Here is an 18176-nt window from a genome sequence, read left to right as displayed (position 1 = left end):
TTATTTAAGTTGTTTTTGAAAATGTTAAAAGCCGTTTTGTTTGTGTTGTTTGATAGTAACTATATCAATTTAAACTAACAGAACAGTTCTTTTTTTAGGGCCTCTCGTTATTAGTGGAACAATTACTACTCATTGCTTTATGAAAGTTCATGACTTTTCCAGCTCATAATAAAAAAAAAATCTGATCAAACTTTTAATCAGTTGTGTGTACATACTTATATAGGCTATCTACTTTTGAGATGTGATCAAATGTCCACAGACACAAATAATAAGCAATAATGAGCAGCTGTGAAAAATATTATTCATTTTTTTAAATACATATTTTACATAATATAATGGCATTCACCATTTTATTTTATTCCCCATGAAAAGTTTTTTGGATGGATATTTCACTAGAGACTCTCATCACTTGATATGGCAGTAACAACACTTATGAAAGCCAAGAAAATACCAACTTTTTTGGGGAACCAAGCTACAACACTAGAGTTCATGTATTGATTACAAACAATGGGGCTTAAGGCACACCAGGGTAAAAGGCGCCTTTGATTTTATTTTTCTCTAAACCACAGATGGTACATAAATTCAGCTCAGCAATCCTTCCCTCGCACTTTGTAAAAAAAATCCTTTTCCACTTTTGCAAAATGACCCGAAGCCCTAAAATAATACTTACATTTTTTTTTTTTTTTTATTACTAGATTTTATCAATAAATAATGAATAAATAAGACTTCAAGCACAGTCTTTACATTCTTTCAACTTAAATTCAAAACAACACAATTTCATGCATAACCCTTTTAATTCAGCTCAAAATATCTTACATTGTGTGTCTTTGCTGACCTCTTGTGAAAAAAAGAATATATATAACATGATTTTTCATGACTCTTCATGACTCACTGGGTCCTAAAGTCATGTCTCTTCAGTATGCATTCAGATACACATGGAGACAGTATAAAATATATTTTATTTGGTAAAGTTTTAGCATTTTTAGTTTGAATTTTGAGCATTTTTAGTTTTTTCTGTGTACTGAAGCATTCCTCGCATTCTATTTATTCCTAAGAATAAGCGAATCCTGAAAATAGGATTTGTTACTTTTTTAAACAAAACTCCGCAAATCCAGTCAATTTTTTGTGGTTCAAGGGCGACAAAAGTCCTTGGGTCTTGGACAACTCCGATGAACACTCAATAAAAATAAATAGGGGTTTTTCTTAAATATTTAAGTAGCAAATGAGAATCGCTAAAATTATTGAATATAATTCAATAATTAATTATTGATTTTCAGTTTTGTTCAAGGTAATTAAAGCAACAGTTTTTCAACAACAAGAATATGTAAAAGGATGGTATAAAATATTAATCATATCATATAATAAAATATCATATAATTGTTACTGTAAAGCTATATCAAATTATTGTGTGATCATTCAATGCTTTCAGAATCTTTATTTTTATGAAAATATATTTATTGAACAAATATTAATTATTTTATTTATCAAAATAAACAGAAAATAGTGCAAATTTTGTTAAAGTGATTGTTTAGAACAAGTATTAACTTAGACATAATTAGAAAAATCAATATAAATATAAAATACTTTGTGCCTTTTGCCCCATGCTGGTTTTACCCCGTGTGTGGGGTAACAGGCCCACTTGCCTCCTCATTTATTAGATTTTTAAACAAACAAACCACTTTTATAATTTATTTTCACACAAAATCTGTTGCTTCATCAAAGTTCAATAAAAACATACATATTTTTCTGCAATCATACACTATGGGAGTAGTGAAATGCACATTTTTCAAGATTTTATACTTAAATTACATTTATACATGTTCCAAATGTTGGGAAAAAATGGAGAACTAATAAATAAAAATCATAATACTTAGTTTAACCTCCTAAATTGACATAGGTTAAGCACGCTAAAGGTTAAGCTGTTTCCATTTGATGAAAAGGGAAAAATAAAAATGATTATATGTTTCAGGCCGTATTGTGTATTTATGTAAAGCTCAAAAAAGTATAATTTGCTAGTATATAATTAGTGCCTCGTCGAATTTTTATTTGACTATAGGATCCGATCAACTAAATATGTAGCTACAAGATACAAAAATCATGGGAAATATTATTGCTTGCTGGATCCATATTTAAAATTAAATTACCAATAACACGTGCTAACATTTATTGTGTGATGAGGTCAAAAAAATTGTTCTTGGTTTGAATTGATTCACATCCGGGACACCTCTAATAATCTAATGTCTACCACCGGATGTGTCAGCAGAGGGAATAAAATAACCTGGGTCGTTAGATCGCTTCTATAATATGTACAAAGAAGAGGCGTGAATTCACATGGGAGAAAGAATTATCGGGGGTAAAAATAAGAAAGAACAAGTGTTTATTCGTAGTCTTCGTTCGGTCGAACCTAGACCAAATCAAGTTATTTGCGCCCTGGCGGCCAATAGGCGCGGTGGCCAAGTGGTAAGGCGTCGGTCTCGTAAACCGAAGATCGCGGGTTCGAACCCCGTCCGTGCCTCGATCAATGGAACTAACTTGCTTTTGCATAAATGCGCTGTGACGAAACCACATACAAATAGTCTCATTTTCCTTTAAGATTATTACACCACAGAAGGTTTCAGTTCAGCAGGAGAAAACAGAAAGCTTGTTGGCATCAAGACTAACATGAATAGAGCCAAATTCAGGCAAACCCTTAAGATAAAACTGTTTCTGTCAAGCAGAGTTTATGGTTATGATGGCCTGAACAGTCTACAGACGCTCTCTGTGTAATTTAGAAACGTGGGACTGAACACAAGGAATAATGTGCAAAAACTCCTCAATTTAAAAGTACAAACATTTATAATAAACAAAATATTGATTCTAATGCAAGGAATGTCTTTGAAGAAAAATATTCATGATTGTGTGATTTTATTATTGTGTTAATGCATTGGGAAAGTTTAACAGAAGAATGTAAACTGGTGTCTGATCTAGCCTAACGGTCGGTTATGTAGTGTTATGCATGTATCCACAAGATGACGCTAGCGCTCCAAATTAAAACATATCTACACAACGGGTAGGCTACGCAGCTAATATAGTGAATATTCTACAGCTCAAAATTATAAAACTGTAAAGGTTCGACCCAAACAACATGACTGCTGTTTCTCTGTGGGACTCGTTGCATATGTTTGCCATTTTAAATTAATTAATAGGATGTCTTCCGACACCAACGCACACATTACGCATTTAAGACATACCATCAAGATTACCAACAATAGGTGAGTGTGACATTCATTAATGCACGTGCTACCTAGAATTGCATTTTGGGGAGGGCCTGAGAACGGCACGGGATCTCCGCTCGCTGCTGTCTGTCGCACATGGCACGCGGCTCTGCAGAATACAGGTAAACCATTTAAGGCGGCGGTGACAGTCATGACTACGCTACCGAGGAGGGAACTAATAAGGATATTCATACAATTTTGGCGCATCCGACAGAAAAAACACGCATATCTTCTGAGAAGAAACTTTTATGTTGGCTTTAGTGAAGAATGCATCTTTATTCCATATCTTTGGCAGCAATCAGATCCAGAACTGGACCGTACCATCGACAAACTTTTCTACAACTGTTTGAGTGTCAATACGTGCGATTATGACCGTGGACATGAATCAAAAACAGGCTGGGTTGATACAACGCTCAAACAGTGGAAGTCCAGCCGAGGTAAATGAATCTGCTGTAACGTTAGTTAATTGTTGATAAGAAAATAGCCCACATCAATATGTGCTGCTTCATCCTTGATGAAATGTCAAGATTTTGTGATATGTTTCGGTTTATGTCAATATGAATTATAGCAGTGAATGAATGAAACAGGCTAGGTGAAATAGAAATCATTTTGTGAAATAGTGTATTTTTAAGGCTATTAATCATGAAATATATATATAAATGTATAATAATAAACTGTGTATATTTGGGGTTAAAGACATTAATGTGTTAGAGGTTGGGTCTTTGCGGGCAAGGTGAGTAGTTAAATTTACTCTCAACTGGCCTACAAAGTCCCAGTTTCTGGCTCATGTAATCATCCTCACTTATGTCTGTCCGAACAGGTACATTATAATACACACATGAATAATAATGAAAAAATATGTGGCCTACTGTTGATGGGATACATTCAAATGGGAAAGAAAGTTTTAAAATCAGTCTATAATAGAATACTATTTAGAATATAATACTTCTGAGTATTATTGTACGTAACTAGAATTACAGTATTAAATAGTTTGCTCAAGGTGTTCTGTCAAGGATTCCCTATTTAATATCCCACTGTTGGAAGTTCAAAATTTATGAAAGTTTGTTTGGATCTATTTGCCAAAAGCTTCCTGTTGCCTTTGCTTAAATTGCATCGTGGCTCATTTTGGACCGAGCACATTGTTATTGTCTATTGTACTGTGATTTGTTTCTCTAGCACACTTATAGGACACTCAAATTGGAATTAGAACCTAGTATGTAGACTTTAACTTCACAAACATTTCCGTGGCTCATGAGTGTAATATTGAAAGGGACTTCACGCTGTCTAATGGGCATGTTTGTAGTGCATGTATAAACACAGAAATACCAATCCGAATAGGAAAGAATCCCGCTCCAAAATGCACTGAACTCATTCACCTCTCTCCGCTACCCACTTAAATCCCAAAGCAAACCCCTTTTTTATAAGGGCAATTTATAAACCCCTGGCATGCACGCTTGAGGGGAGGAGGGAGGTTAAAATTCCCCTCTCTCTCTCTCTCTCTTCTTAATTTAAACTTTTCACTTGTTGGACGGCTGACAAACAGGGTCTTGCTCGCTTCCAGCCGTCAGAAGCAGGGACGCGATACAGCAGCCCCATGTCTGCGCTTCCCCAGGGGAGGGAAAGGGCTCTCACCAACACCCAGCCGCCGGATTGAAAGCCGGCTCCGTGCTGTTGAAATGTGAGTCTAGGAAGAGGACCCAAAAGGCAGCAAGAAAAATGAGGGACTTTTAGGGGCAGCTGTGTTTTATTAACCCAGTCATAATGCCCCTAAAAATCCTTATTGCTCTTGCAATTTTCAGCGTCCCTGCGTGGACAGACATGACCTAGCAGGGCTTAAACGCACATACATGCTCTAACATAACAGGAGAATAGAGAAAAAGAAAGCCTTCTTGTGAAATACTTTTCAGACCCTCCTGTTTCAAATGCAGGCTCTTAATTTAGCAATTTAGGTCTTTGCGACAGACTGTAAAGGATTGACAAAAGATGTGGTGTCACTTAATGCAAAACACTATATGTGGTTTATGTTAATAAGCGGTTCAGTAAATACACCCTTTCCTTTCATTAATGCAATGCAATGTCCGTTTTCTCTTTCAAACCATCAAGCTCTTTTCAAAGACGTGACTTCATTCTGCTCTGAATCGGACTGCTTTTTGTCAAGCCCACTAGTCAATGTAAGCGGTGGGTGGGGTGGTAGTGGCGCAATGGATAAGACATATGCCTTTGGTGTGAGAGACCCGGGTTCGAATCCACTGTGAGACACCAATGTGTCCCTGAGCAAGACACTTAACCCCTAGTTGCTCCAGAGGCGTGCGACCTCTGACATATATAGCAATTGTAAGTCGCTTTGTATAAAAGCGTCAGCTAAATGAATAAATGTAAATGTAAATGTAAATGTAAGCCTTGTAAACACAGAATGTAGTTCGCTGGCTTGAGGTTATGACTTTTTAGAGTTTGTGTTGTGTTGTCAATATCAGTTTGAGCACATTCATTCTCCCAAAACTCTCTATTAAATTATCCAGTTCCTCTGGACTGAACTTGAGCTTGAGCCTGAGCCCTGCTTCATTCTATCTTATTATAATGTCACATGGAAATCACACTGACATACTCAATGAACGGTCTGTATGGTCTCATTTTAGTGAGGGGCAGGTAATAGCCTGCACAGCGGCTGAGAGAGATAAATTAGTCAGCTCGGAGAGGATGCATGCGCTCTTAAGAGTGTAAGCCTGTGGAATCTCGAGCTGCTCTTTGAGATCGCCTGCTGTCCCACACGTCTCATTTGCACGTCACTATTATCACAGCATTTCCCTTCGCTGAGAGCAGAAGATGATTTGGGTCAGGACGTCCCTGTGCAAAAATAAGCCAAAGGCATGGCCATTAAAGACCATAGCATTATTTAAGACATTGTACACACTGAAATATACATTATGTATAATATATTATCTACTCTATACCATATCAAAAGTTTGGGGTCAGTGTTTTTTTTATTTTAGAAACTAATCATTTAAACAGGCAACTTAAATTGATCGTCATTTATAATGTTACAAAATATTTCTATGTTAAATTAATGCTGTTCTTTTGAACGTTTTATTCATCAAAGAATACTGAAAAATATATATATTGAGCAGCACAACCGTTTTCAACATTGATAATAATAATAAACGTTTTTTTAAGCACCAAATCATCATATTAGAATGATTTCTGAGGGATAATGTCACACTGAAGACTGGAGTAATGATGCTGAAAATTCAGCTTTGACATCACAGGAATAAATTACATTTTAAAATATATGTAGGAAGAAAACGTTAAATTGTAATAATATTTGACAATATTACTGTTTTTACTGTATTTTTGATCAAATAAATGCAGCCTTTGTAAGCAGAAGAAAAAAGTATAGAAAGAGTACGACTGAATTTTTTTGCTCATTCAACTCTTTTCTTTGAAATAATTTATGATCTCAATTGATTTAAAATGTTAAGCAAATTAATTGCATTATTCAATCAATACTAATACTTGCTGAGAACCCCCCCCCCCCCCCCCCCCCCCCCCCCCCCCCAAATGAAGATAATTCAAAGACATTGCATTATTGTAGAAGACAAATAAAGAATTGAATGACTTTACAAAAAAGTGGCTTTAAAAGTCAGTATAGTTTTTTTTCCATATCATTATAGCACAATATAAGAACAAGAACTGATAAGAATGTAAATGTGTACCTTGAAATGCAATGCAAGTCGCTTTGGATAAAAGCGTCTGCCAAATGCATAAATGTAAAATGTAAATATAAGTTCATAGCAATCCATTTGTTTAATTTGGTTGGTTATGTACTGAATGCAGGCAGACTGACGTCTTTGTTGTGTCGTGTCTAGCATTACGAGCGCTGTGAGCAAAAGAAAAAGACAGAAACAACTAATATAAAAACAAGAACAGGTACAACACTAGAGGGAATCAAAGATTACACACATTTGAATAACAGTTCAGATTTTCAACTGAGTTTTGATATTTTAGAGAGATATTGAGGGGTATTCCAGAATTTTGGTGCCATGACCCTGAAGTTCCTATTGCCTTTGGAGGACAATGGGAGTGTTATGGGCTGCAGAGTTCAGGAAAAATCAACTGCTTAAACAATTTAATTACAGTACAGGGAGTTACAGTAATCTAGGTGTGAGGTTATAAAGGCATGGATTACAATTTCGGCATCTTTAAAGATAAGTGAAATACAAATAAAGGTTTGGAGGTGCAGATGAGAAGACTTGATGAAGTGCTTGAAATGGGCTTGAGTAATGAGTCAAACATCACACCCAGGTTACAGCATGTGAAGGCCTCACTTGATCATCAGAGGTCAGAGAAGAAAAAGATTTTGGGCCAACTAGCAGGATTTCAGTTCCGTCATTGTTTAATTTGAGAGAAATGGAGGTCATCCACTCACTCATTTAGGTCATGGATACTTCTTATGAAAGCTGATGTTGATTACAGACATCTCCTTTGAGTATCACACATTGTGATCTACTTCTGTGACTGTAGTATGTAATATTGATTAAGCTCACAGGAAAGCGATGACATGCATGTGATTTTATGATACACTCAAAAACCCAGAGTTCACACATGTATGAATCACTCTCACTTCTTATAAACATCCATGTATAATAACCACGAGTGAAAACTGCAGCTGTGTGTTGTTGAGGAGTGAAGAGGCAGTGGTCTGACTGGGTGGGGAACAGAAATGAAAGGTGACACAGATGTGGTGACTCAGCACAGACACACCTCCTGAGCCACACTGACTCACAATCACACTGAGGAATTTGTTTATCTGGAAACCATTTAGATATATTAATGCTTCACAGTTCGTTCACATTCTGCTTTGTTGCATTTGTTTAATTTAGTTAATTGTGCTAAGTTCTCGTGATAATTTTGTGTGGTGATGATATATCATATATATACCATTTTCAGAAATAAATTCCAGCGTGACGCTTCATAGTCAGCATAGTCCAAAAACATTGATTAATTTAGGAAAGAAAAAAGTTGCGGAAACTGACCTTTGATGCTCAATGCTCACACTAATTGCTCATATATGCTTCTGGACACAGAACGATTGCATTGGCGTTCGATTGAAATGTAACATCTGCAAAATAATCCTTGAAACATTTTTCATTTAAGGCCATTCCTGTTTCGAATAGGCTATGTGATTGTATTTTGTCAACAATAAGCATAAACAATCTGCAAATAATTTACACTGACATGCTTTTAAAGCTACTGTAATCCAATTTTTTCATTTTATTTTTTGCATTCAAACACCTTAAAATGCTCGTGTAGGTCGGGAAAATCAAAATTTACTCGGCATGCCCCTGGACCCCCCTAGCAAGATCACTTTTGGATCACTTTTAATACATACATATATATATGTACTTTGGTCATGTCTTATCTTGCCTATAGAGCACCAAATGAGCCAGGACTGCAAAAATAGGTGCTTGATGATCCTGACTGAAACTGAAGCCAGTGTTTTAACAGAACACAGCAATTCCGCCTCTCGGTTGTTTAAAGTGGTGTTGTTTCTGGTGCCTGCTACACACACACAGCGTTGTTTTCTTCTCCGCAGCAGGAAGAGGCCTCAGGCCTGTAGGAACTAGGAACCATCCAGTTCCAACTGATCCAAAGCTCTAACCACAATCAAAGTACTTCTTTTAAGTTTTCATTTACATACTGTAGTAGTCAAATTGTTGGCTATATATATTTATATAGTGTGTGCGGGTGTATATACATAGCATTGTTAATGCAAAGCAAACGTAACCAAGATACACAGACTCTAAAGCCTCTGCTGGATGGAATAAGGAGAGGGAATGCCAGAATAAATCATACACCTCGTGATTAAAATGATTCGCAAACATGCCCTGTGGTCTGTTAGAGCTCTGCCAAAACTTTGTGAACAGTGAAAGATCTGCCAGGAGAAACGAAAGATCCTATCAAATATAAGAAACAAGATGAGCAGAGGTGAAGAAATCTGCGTTTGTTTAAGTGGAAAAAAGAGAGAGACGGCATTGGTGAGATATGAGTAAGAAACAGAGAAAGCAGAAGTACAGATATCACAGAAAAAGAAGTGATGTGCAAAAAACAGATATATATGATGCATGAACAACTGAAGTCCTATTGTGAACACGAAACAAATTACACATTCAGCCGTATCCAGCCAGCGGTCTTCAGCCTTGTGGTGTGCTCTATACCACCACATTTATTTTTAGTTTAAGGCAAACAATTTTCTCTGTATTCCCTCCTAGCATGTCTGTCAAGGCATGAAAAATAAGCTTTTTAAAGAACCAGACAAAACATCTTTTATTCGAATGACATGCTTCATGTGGACTTACACAGTCTGTCATCTGGCATGAATATGCCCTATGATACCTATAATTCCACATGCAAATTATTAACCATCGGCCAAGCAGAGAAAGTTTCTGAAGAGCGTCTGGTCAATCGAACATATAGATGACAGGGTCTCTTTCATTAAAGCGTCAAAATCAAATCAAATCAGTTTAGGAAGACGGAAAGTGATGTGACAGAGTGCGGTTGAATTTGTGCACAGATTGGACCTCTTGTTTATAAAAGGGAAAATTATGAATTTATACAAGGCACAAATTTGTTTGAAAACAGTATTTATCAAACTTTCTGTCCACCCTATAATTCCATGACATGCTTTTCTCAGGGTACAAGCCTTTTAGCAGTGGGTTAAAAGGATCAAAAATGGACAAAACAACTTCCTGAACTGGACTTTTTCGAATCCCTAATGTGGTCAAGACTTGGGCCTGTAACAATCTGAATGATATGCAATATGAGCAGTCATAAACACACTGGAGAGAGTAAGAAGAACCAACTGTGTGGTAAAGTCAGTCTATTGCCAATCCATCTGGGCAGCCAAAAGCATTTTCATATCCCAGACAAGGAATAAAAATTCCTTTTGTAAGAGAGATCCAATAACTTTCTTTTCTTAAAAGACGTATGTTTCAGACATAAGTAAAGTAACCAATAAGTTAAATTACATTACATGGAATTATTGACATTTTCATAAATGTAGATCAATAATTTATTCTTTATTTTTCTATTGTCTATTTATGGTCTGACATTCTCTATAACTATATGTCATTTTGCAACTGCATGTTAACTAACTCTCATTAGAGTATTATTAGACTGTGTTTAATATCTGCTAACACTTTATTTTGATAGTCTCCCAACAGACTTTTTACTAATTATTAGTAACTTAGCAACTACGTCAACTTATTAAGCTAACCCGAACTCTTACACCTAACCGTAAAGTCTCCAGTGACTAGTAGTTGACATGTAGTTGCAAAGTTAGCTGGTAGAATGTCTAAAGTGGACCATCAAAATAAAGTGTAACCTTATATTGGTTAAGTTGATGAATCCAGGTGAAAAGTTGGCTTGAAAACATCTGCTTTTACAAACATTTACAATTGGACAGCCGACAGAAGATACATGCAAGCAAATCCAGAAAGTCTCTGTTATCTCAACCATTCTCAACTATCCATTATGCCTGAAGTTTCTTGTGAAATTGTGATAAAAAGATCTATGAAAGTGCCTGTAAGTCAAGTATCTTGGTCATCTTTTGACCACAATATTGTCATATGTCAAGATAAAGCACTTTTTAATGGCACTGCTAAATGCCCTGAATGTAAATGTAAGTTGTATTAATTACATACATTTTTTTTTTTCATTATTATCCCTATCTTGGGAATTTCACAATTTCAGCTGTTTTTCTGATGTCATCCCACAATAGATTGTAAATGGCACCACAGCACACATACATTTTTCTTGCTGATATCTCTTGTATTTGCTGAGACAGTCGCATGCATAAATATTTATTTCAGAATCAGCGAATCTTAACAGACAGGTGTGTTACATTTATTTAATCTGAGGCAGATGTTTTATTGTCAAACTCTACAGTACGACGAGACTAATAATGCTGTGCTGAGAAGTGTCTGTTTTGGTTTGGATTTGATTTTATTGTTTATTCTGGATTTGATTTTATTGTTAGTTTTATAAGTTTATTGATAACTATTTTGAACTTAAAACCTGTAAACTTAAAACCTTAAAAAGCTGTTAAAACTACTTCAAACTTTCTGTTCTAGCTTTCTCAAGCCAACTTATTCGCAACTTGTTTACGAACTTTACTCATCTAGTTTTTTTATATAAAAAAAGTTATAAAAATGTTTGTTAAAACGTCATGATCCCTCAGTTTCTTAAAGTTAGCAAATATGTTTCTTTCATTGCAATGAACGATGCTGGTCCTAAATGCCAAACAATGTGCCTTTTCACTGCTTGAATCAGTGCCGAAATGTTTAAGAGATTTTAAAAATACAAGGACCATGTTCATCATGTCTACAATGCTTAAACTAAGTATAAATGGAGTTTTCTTGCCCAAGCCATGCTCTTCCACATTTGGCAGAGAATTACTGTTTCATGTAGTTCACCCAGCGCTCTAGTGTACACAACTGACAGCTCCAAAATAACAGGGGGCCGTTTACCCTTCCTCAACATCATGTTTAATGAGTCTAGCCTACTGGTAAACAGGATTTTTCACCAAAAACACACACACACACACACACACTTCTCCAGTGTGTACAGCAAGAGCTCTTACTTCTGCTAGAAATAATGTCCATTTGTTTTGAATGCATTTGTGAACTACAGGCCACAGATTAATGGACTGTTGACATATAGTGACACTTGTCATGACCTGGACTGTTTTAAAAGCCTTTTTGGTTCACAAAAAGCATTCATTTTGCAATCACTGTGTATATTAGCATGTCACAAATGTGTTTTATTTACACATATGTAGTAAATAGCATACTATCAATATTAAGATAATAGCTTTATAAACAAAGACCTCACATTCTCTTGACAAACAAAATAATGACAATGCTACACTTCATCAATAATAAACATTTAAAAAAGAACAAATAATGTCATTTGGGGGGAAAAGTGAATATTTTTTTAACAAATTAGTATTAATGGAGCAACATATTTGCTGGGTTCTTGCGCCACCAGAGCTGTAAAAGTGTTGATTAATTTTTGGCATATGTGGTCGCAAACTGTAACCAATTACAGGCAGTATTCAACCTTAAATAACCCTAGTAAGAAACAAAACACACTTTTGCTTGTGCAGGCTGGATGAGGGAATCAACCACTGGCTTGACCCACTTGTGCTGAATGCTCTTTGAATGAGTACATCAGGGGAGTTGACATCTTTGTTGCAGGGAGATAAAGAGGAGCACCAGTGCCCAAATTTAGCCCATTGTGGGCCAGGCCAGCTAGACTGGTAGAAATTGATGATGCTAAATGGACTAAATGAGAGCTCCAGACCGCACAGCACATCTACTGCACAGGTGCAGAGGAAGGACAACAGCAGTTATCAGCCTTTGATAATGTTAGTTAATAAAATTACAACTGTTCTGGTTAGTTCACAGTGCATTAACTATTAACATCAAAAGGTGTATCTGTTAACATAAGTGTATTAGTTCATGTAAAAATTAACATTAAGAAGATGCTAGAAGTATTGTTCTTTGTTAAATTATGTTAACAAATGAAACCTTATTGTACTAACCAATTTTTTTGTTATTAAAAAAGAACTCTTCTGCTCACCAAGGCTGCATTTATTTAGTCAAAAATACAGTAAAAACAGCAATATTGTGCAATATTATTAAAATTAAGTTTAAAATAGCCTAACTGTTTAAATGTATTTTAAAACGCAATTTATTTTTGTGATCAAAGCTACATTTTTGATCCTTTAGAAATCATTTTAATATGATGATTTTATGCTCAAGAATCATTTATTATTTTTTTATCAATGTTCAAAACAGTTGTGCTGAAAATATTCACAAATATTTTTTTATCAGGATTCTTTGTTGAATACAATGTTCAAAAGAAGAACATTTATTTGAAATATAAATCTTTACACATTTTTAATGTAGTAATGAATGTTCTTAATTTAAGGTATTTAAATGTCCAAACACAAATATATATATTTGAATTTTATTGAAAGGATATCCCCTTGAGATGCAACATCTCATTGGGAATCCCAATATATATATATATATATATATATATATATATATATACATATATAACACTGGGAGCTCACATGTAGCTTTAAATGGTTAGTTCACCCCAAAATTAAGGTTATGTCATTATTTACTCCATGTCATTCCAAACCTTTCCTTTTCTGTGGAACATTTTAAAAAAAGCAACATTTGAAACAAATGTCCTGTTCCAAATAATGAAAATAAGTGGGGTCCAAAACAACTCTGGACCCCATTGACTTTTAATAAATGAATAAACATTTTCAAAAAATATCTTCTTTTGTGTATCACAGAAATTCATATTTGAAATGACATGGATGTGTGAGTATATGATGACAGAATGTTCTTTTTTTTCTTTTTTTCCTCTGCCTTTAATTGAGACAGAGGATGTTTTTGATGAAGAGGGTGGCTTAATATAGCCAAGGTATTCTCAGCATCTCTCACCCCTCTCCGACAGCCCAGCGATTTGACCCACAGGATTAACAAGTCAGTGTTTATGACAGAGGCCACGGAGGAAACCCACACACACACAATATCCTGAGCCTGTTGCTTGTGAAATTCAACCCATGACTCTCTAATGGAAGTTAACATCAGCATTCGAAGTCGAAATGTGCTGTCAGATGCCAAAATTGTGATGACCTTAATTAGCAGTTAGTTAATTTGCAATTTAAGACCGGGTATGTTTTGTAATAGATGCGAAATTAACCCTAATTAATACATCAGCTGTTATGCAGTTAGTTTACTTCTATTTCGAGTTCCTTAGCAGAGTGATTTTCTAAATATGTGATGGACGCACTGCTAAGGTGTGAGTTTCCCTGACACTAATATAAGACACAGATGAGCGGCCACTTCTGCCAGGGCAAAACAACACACAGAAATGCACAAATGGCTCGATAGAGGGTCGGGTAGATTCTCCTGCTATGCCCTACACCCGCAACCACGTCGTTTTCTGACAATCCATCACCACTGTGTGAGCCAAGGGCTAAATGAAAACCAAAAATGCCATACCTGCAGAAAGCTGAGCCAGCTAACATATGGGTGTCAGTTTGCTCATGTCGTGTAGGAGCATTTTACGAGGTGATGTTAATGGGATACAGAAACGAGGTCCTTCTGCACACTTCATCTCTAGTGTATGTCATCCCTCAGGCCTCCTGAACCTGCGCTGAGGTCAGAAACAGGAGAACTAGATAGATAATCCAGACCAGATACAAGTTGTTCACACAAACTGAGAAACAGAATGCACTTTAAAGGTCACACATCCTGTGGATTCATGTACTGGATGATATAAAAGCACATACCAGATGTTAATTTCTACTCAGAAATGTTCTCGATGTCTTCTATTGCTCTCTCACTTATGTGTTAGTAATGTTAAAAATAATAGAAGTATTTCTGGTATTTATTTTTTACTCCAGCCCTTACGCCTACACGGGGACAACTAGTCACATGCTTGCTTATTTCCACCCGAAGCACCAAGTCAGGATATCAACTTCCTATTTAACTCACAATGGATTGGAATCAATCTCATGAATTTCAATAAAAGCCCATCTTTGAAACTGCATAGTTATTCTGTCTTCTTTTTTACAAATAGAATTGGCTCAATGATTGTCGTCATCCTGTTTTTAATTTAATCAAGATGACGGTTTGTTTTATCCTATCCTGATAAAATATCCTGATAAAATTTTAAGCAATGCAATTTGAATCCACAGAAACATATTTGAATAAGAAATTGCCTAGAAATGCATGCATTAGTCAATGACCCTAAGAATGATACTGTGGGAGAATCTCTTCCTAAAGAATAAAGGAAACAATACCATTCAAACTTCAGGGTCAGTAAGTTTTTTTAATTATTTTTTTTAAGAAGTTAATATTTTATTCAACAAAGATGCATTAAATTGATCAAAAGTGACTAATAATAATGTTACAAAAGATTTAGCTATCAAATAAAATTTGTTCTTTTAAACTTTTTATTCATCAAAGAATCCTGACAAATCAAATATATATATTAAAAAAAAATACTAAGCAGCACAACAGTTTTCAACACTGATAATAATAATAAATGTTTCTTGCATCAAATCATCATATTAGACTGATTTCTGAAATATCATGCGACACTGAAGACTGGAGTAACGATGCTGAAAATTCAGCTTTAACATCACAGGAATAAATTACATTTTAAAATGTATTCAAATAGAAAACAGGACGGAATTGTAGCGAATAACCATAACCATGTGCTTGTGTGAAGCTGAAGAGTTTGGTGAGCAGTGGGCTGAGAGCTGGAGTGGGTTTGTCAGTCAGTAAGCTGCAGGGACACGAGCGGGTCGACACACCCTGGATCAGCGGCCCAGCATTACTCACGGGAACGCTGAGAGGCTCTGCTGCTCTCCAATCAGAGAGGAGAACTGGGCATGGCCTGACACAACAGCTGACAAACACACAATAGCACACAGATGCAGAGAGACGTATTGCTGTAACACAAACACGGACGCATGTGCACACCAGCCATATAACATCATCAATACCAGCACACGCTGTAAAAATGCTAAATACTCTGTTTCACAGGTGTAGCCCTCAAAATAGATGTTATTAAATGATCAGAATGGGGGAAAAAACAAGCGGATGTGTTTAGACATCCAGCACTGAAAACAAATCTTCTCAATACATAATCATCAATGAATGTTCGCATTTAAAATCTATATCAGAAGTTTTTATTTAGACTGTTTCCTGTCTTTTGTGCAGCACTCATCCGCGTCAGGCCCGAGAGGAGCATTTCTACAGGCCACCATGCATTAACGAAGCCGTCCTGGCCCTGCTTAAAAGAGAGACCATTAATACTCTGTTAAGATTACATTCCAGGGATGATTTAAGGATGACCGGGAGATTGTGCAGTGTTACTGCGCTCTGGAGGTTTTCGTGGATGGAGGAGTCATATAGGGAGAGGGCCAGGTCTCTCCAAAAACATTTCAAACAGAGAGGCGTCTGGATGAGGAGAACAAAGGCCACGGGGAGTAAAATGAGGCCAGAGAAACGACTGAAAACCCACTTCTCTCCAAGGTGAATATGAAACATGGATCCAAAACGTGGTTGAAAAGTCGGTGACTAATGGTGATTATCAGCAAATTATATTACCAGCATAAAAATTTGAGTAAAACAGTGAAAATAACACAATTTGGTTTGTCCTCTTTGGCTTTAAAGTCACATCAAATCTTTTCTTCCATATTGTGACTTTTTTTTATGGCTAGGAATTGGATCTGCTGAATGTGAGCTTGCAGTAAGATAGAGGCATATGTTACCAGAGAGAAGTCGCCAGGGATCAAGTTATGAAATTGATAAAAAAAATAAAAAAAAGATGCAAATATGCTTCTACTAATCATTCACAATAAGATCAATAACATGCATTTAGAAAATAAATGGGGTGAATTTCCATCTCATGCCAACTTTAATGACACAAGTTTTAAACTCCACAAGTCTGTGAAAAACTCTGATGATCATGTTCTCCAACAGAGTATCTTGAGCTTAAATGGAAGAACATCTGACTGTCTGTACAAAGAGTCAAGTGAATAATGTAACTAATTTGCTTCAGTAGTGATCTAGCAATCTTAATACTGAATTAAATATTGCATAATCAAATAAGTCCCATTTACTTACATCATGTATGTAAATTCTATGATGATGATGATTTTTTTTCTGTTTATTTCCAGGTTTAAACTAAATTTTAAATCTCTGATTTTCAATGTGGTCTTAAGACTTTGAAACAATGTTATTTTAGTATTATTTATATTCTATTATAGTATTAATATTTTGAATTGGCTTTTAGTTTTAGTAATTTGGTTTTGTGCTTGTCATTTTAGTTTTAGATTTGTTAAATGTTTCTTTTTTTTAGCTCCCAAGGCATCAATTCAGTTTTTAAGTTTTTCATTATATATATATATATATATACATACATACATACACACACATTCTTTCCATTAAATTTATTAATCGACGAAACAGCACTGCTTTGGGACCCTTTTGTCAAATTAAAGGTCGAGCTGATGCTATCCTGTTGGTGAGATATGCACTGTAAGCATGAGGGGGAACCCAAACATATACACACCGTCACACTCAATTTCACCCTTTTAGAGGGGATTACGATGTATACTCTAATTATTTACATCCTCATCTCGTATATATTACAGTGATGGAGACCAGGCTGAATTAACGAGACGATGCTTTGGGAGGTCAGGCCTGAGGCACGGAGCTCCGGTGTAAATCAACAGGACTATCAGTAACAAAAGACAAAAACTAATCCATGCCTCCATATAGCTGGAGATAAATCACAACGCTGACATACCAAGTTAACTAACATGAAGTTCTTCTTAAGCCAAGCGATGCTGTTGAGTTTCAAAAGGTTCATCCCCACACCTAGGGACAGAGATGGACAGTAACAAAGTACATTTACTTGAGTACTGTACTTAAGTACACTTTTTGAGTATCTGTACTTTACTTGAGTATTATTTTTTCTGGAAACTTTTTACTTTAACTTCACTACATTTGAAAGACAAATATCGTACTTTTTACTCCACTACAATTCTGTCAAGGTCCTTGAGTAGAAAGTAACATCAGTCAGTGGATGATTTTGGTTGCAGGGGTTGCATTTTGGTTGGAAATGAAAGTCGGGTTTACGTCAGAACCCTGCATCTGATTGACATCAGAACCCGACGTCAGATTGACGTTGGATATTGATTGAAAATAAAAGTAGGGTTGACGTCAGAACCCGACTGATGTTGGTTTCTGACGTCAACCCGATTTTCATTTTCAACCACAATACAACGTCTGTCCAATGTTGGAGATCAACGTCAATCTGACATTG

The 18176-nt window shown here is 35.8% G+C and overlaps 1 long non-coding RNA gene across 3 annotated transcripts; it reads left to right on the top strand.

Moving 5' to 3' along the window:
* The first annotated feature begins 3382 nt into the window (after window positions 1–3382).
* On the top strand, window positions 3383–17635 carry LOC309475234. 3 transcript variants are annotated; one of them, XR_014197557.1, is made up of 5 exons: window positions 3383–3691; window positions 12415–12675; window positions 15570–15786; window positions 16064–16378; window positions 17503–17635. It is a non-coding gene; the product is annotated as an uncharacterized lncRNA (long non-coding RNA). The 3 variants fall into 3 exon arrangements; XR_014197558.1 differs by having other exon boundaries at window positions 12415–12703; XR_014197556.1 differs by lacking the exon at window positions 12415–12675.
* Window positions 17636–18176: the final 541 nt, after the last annotated feature.

The sequence above is a fragment of the Leuciscus leuciscus genome, assembly GCF_965113295.1.
Source record: "Leuciscus leuciscus genome assembly, chromosome: 1".
Taxonomy (NCBI): Eukaryota; Metazoa; Chordata; class Actinopteri; order Cypriniformes; family Leuciscidae; genus Leuciscus; species Leuciscus leuciscus.
Note: the sequence above shows the minus strand (reverse complement) of the source record. Positions and strands in the feature narration are given on the sequence as shown.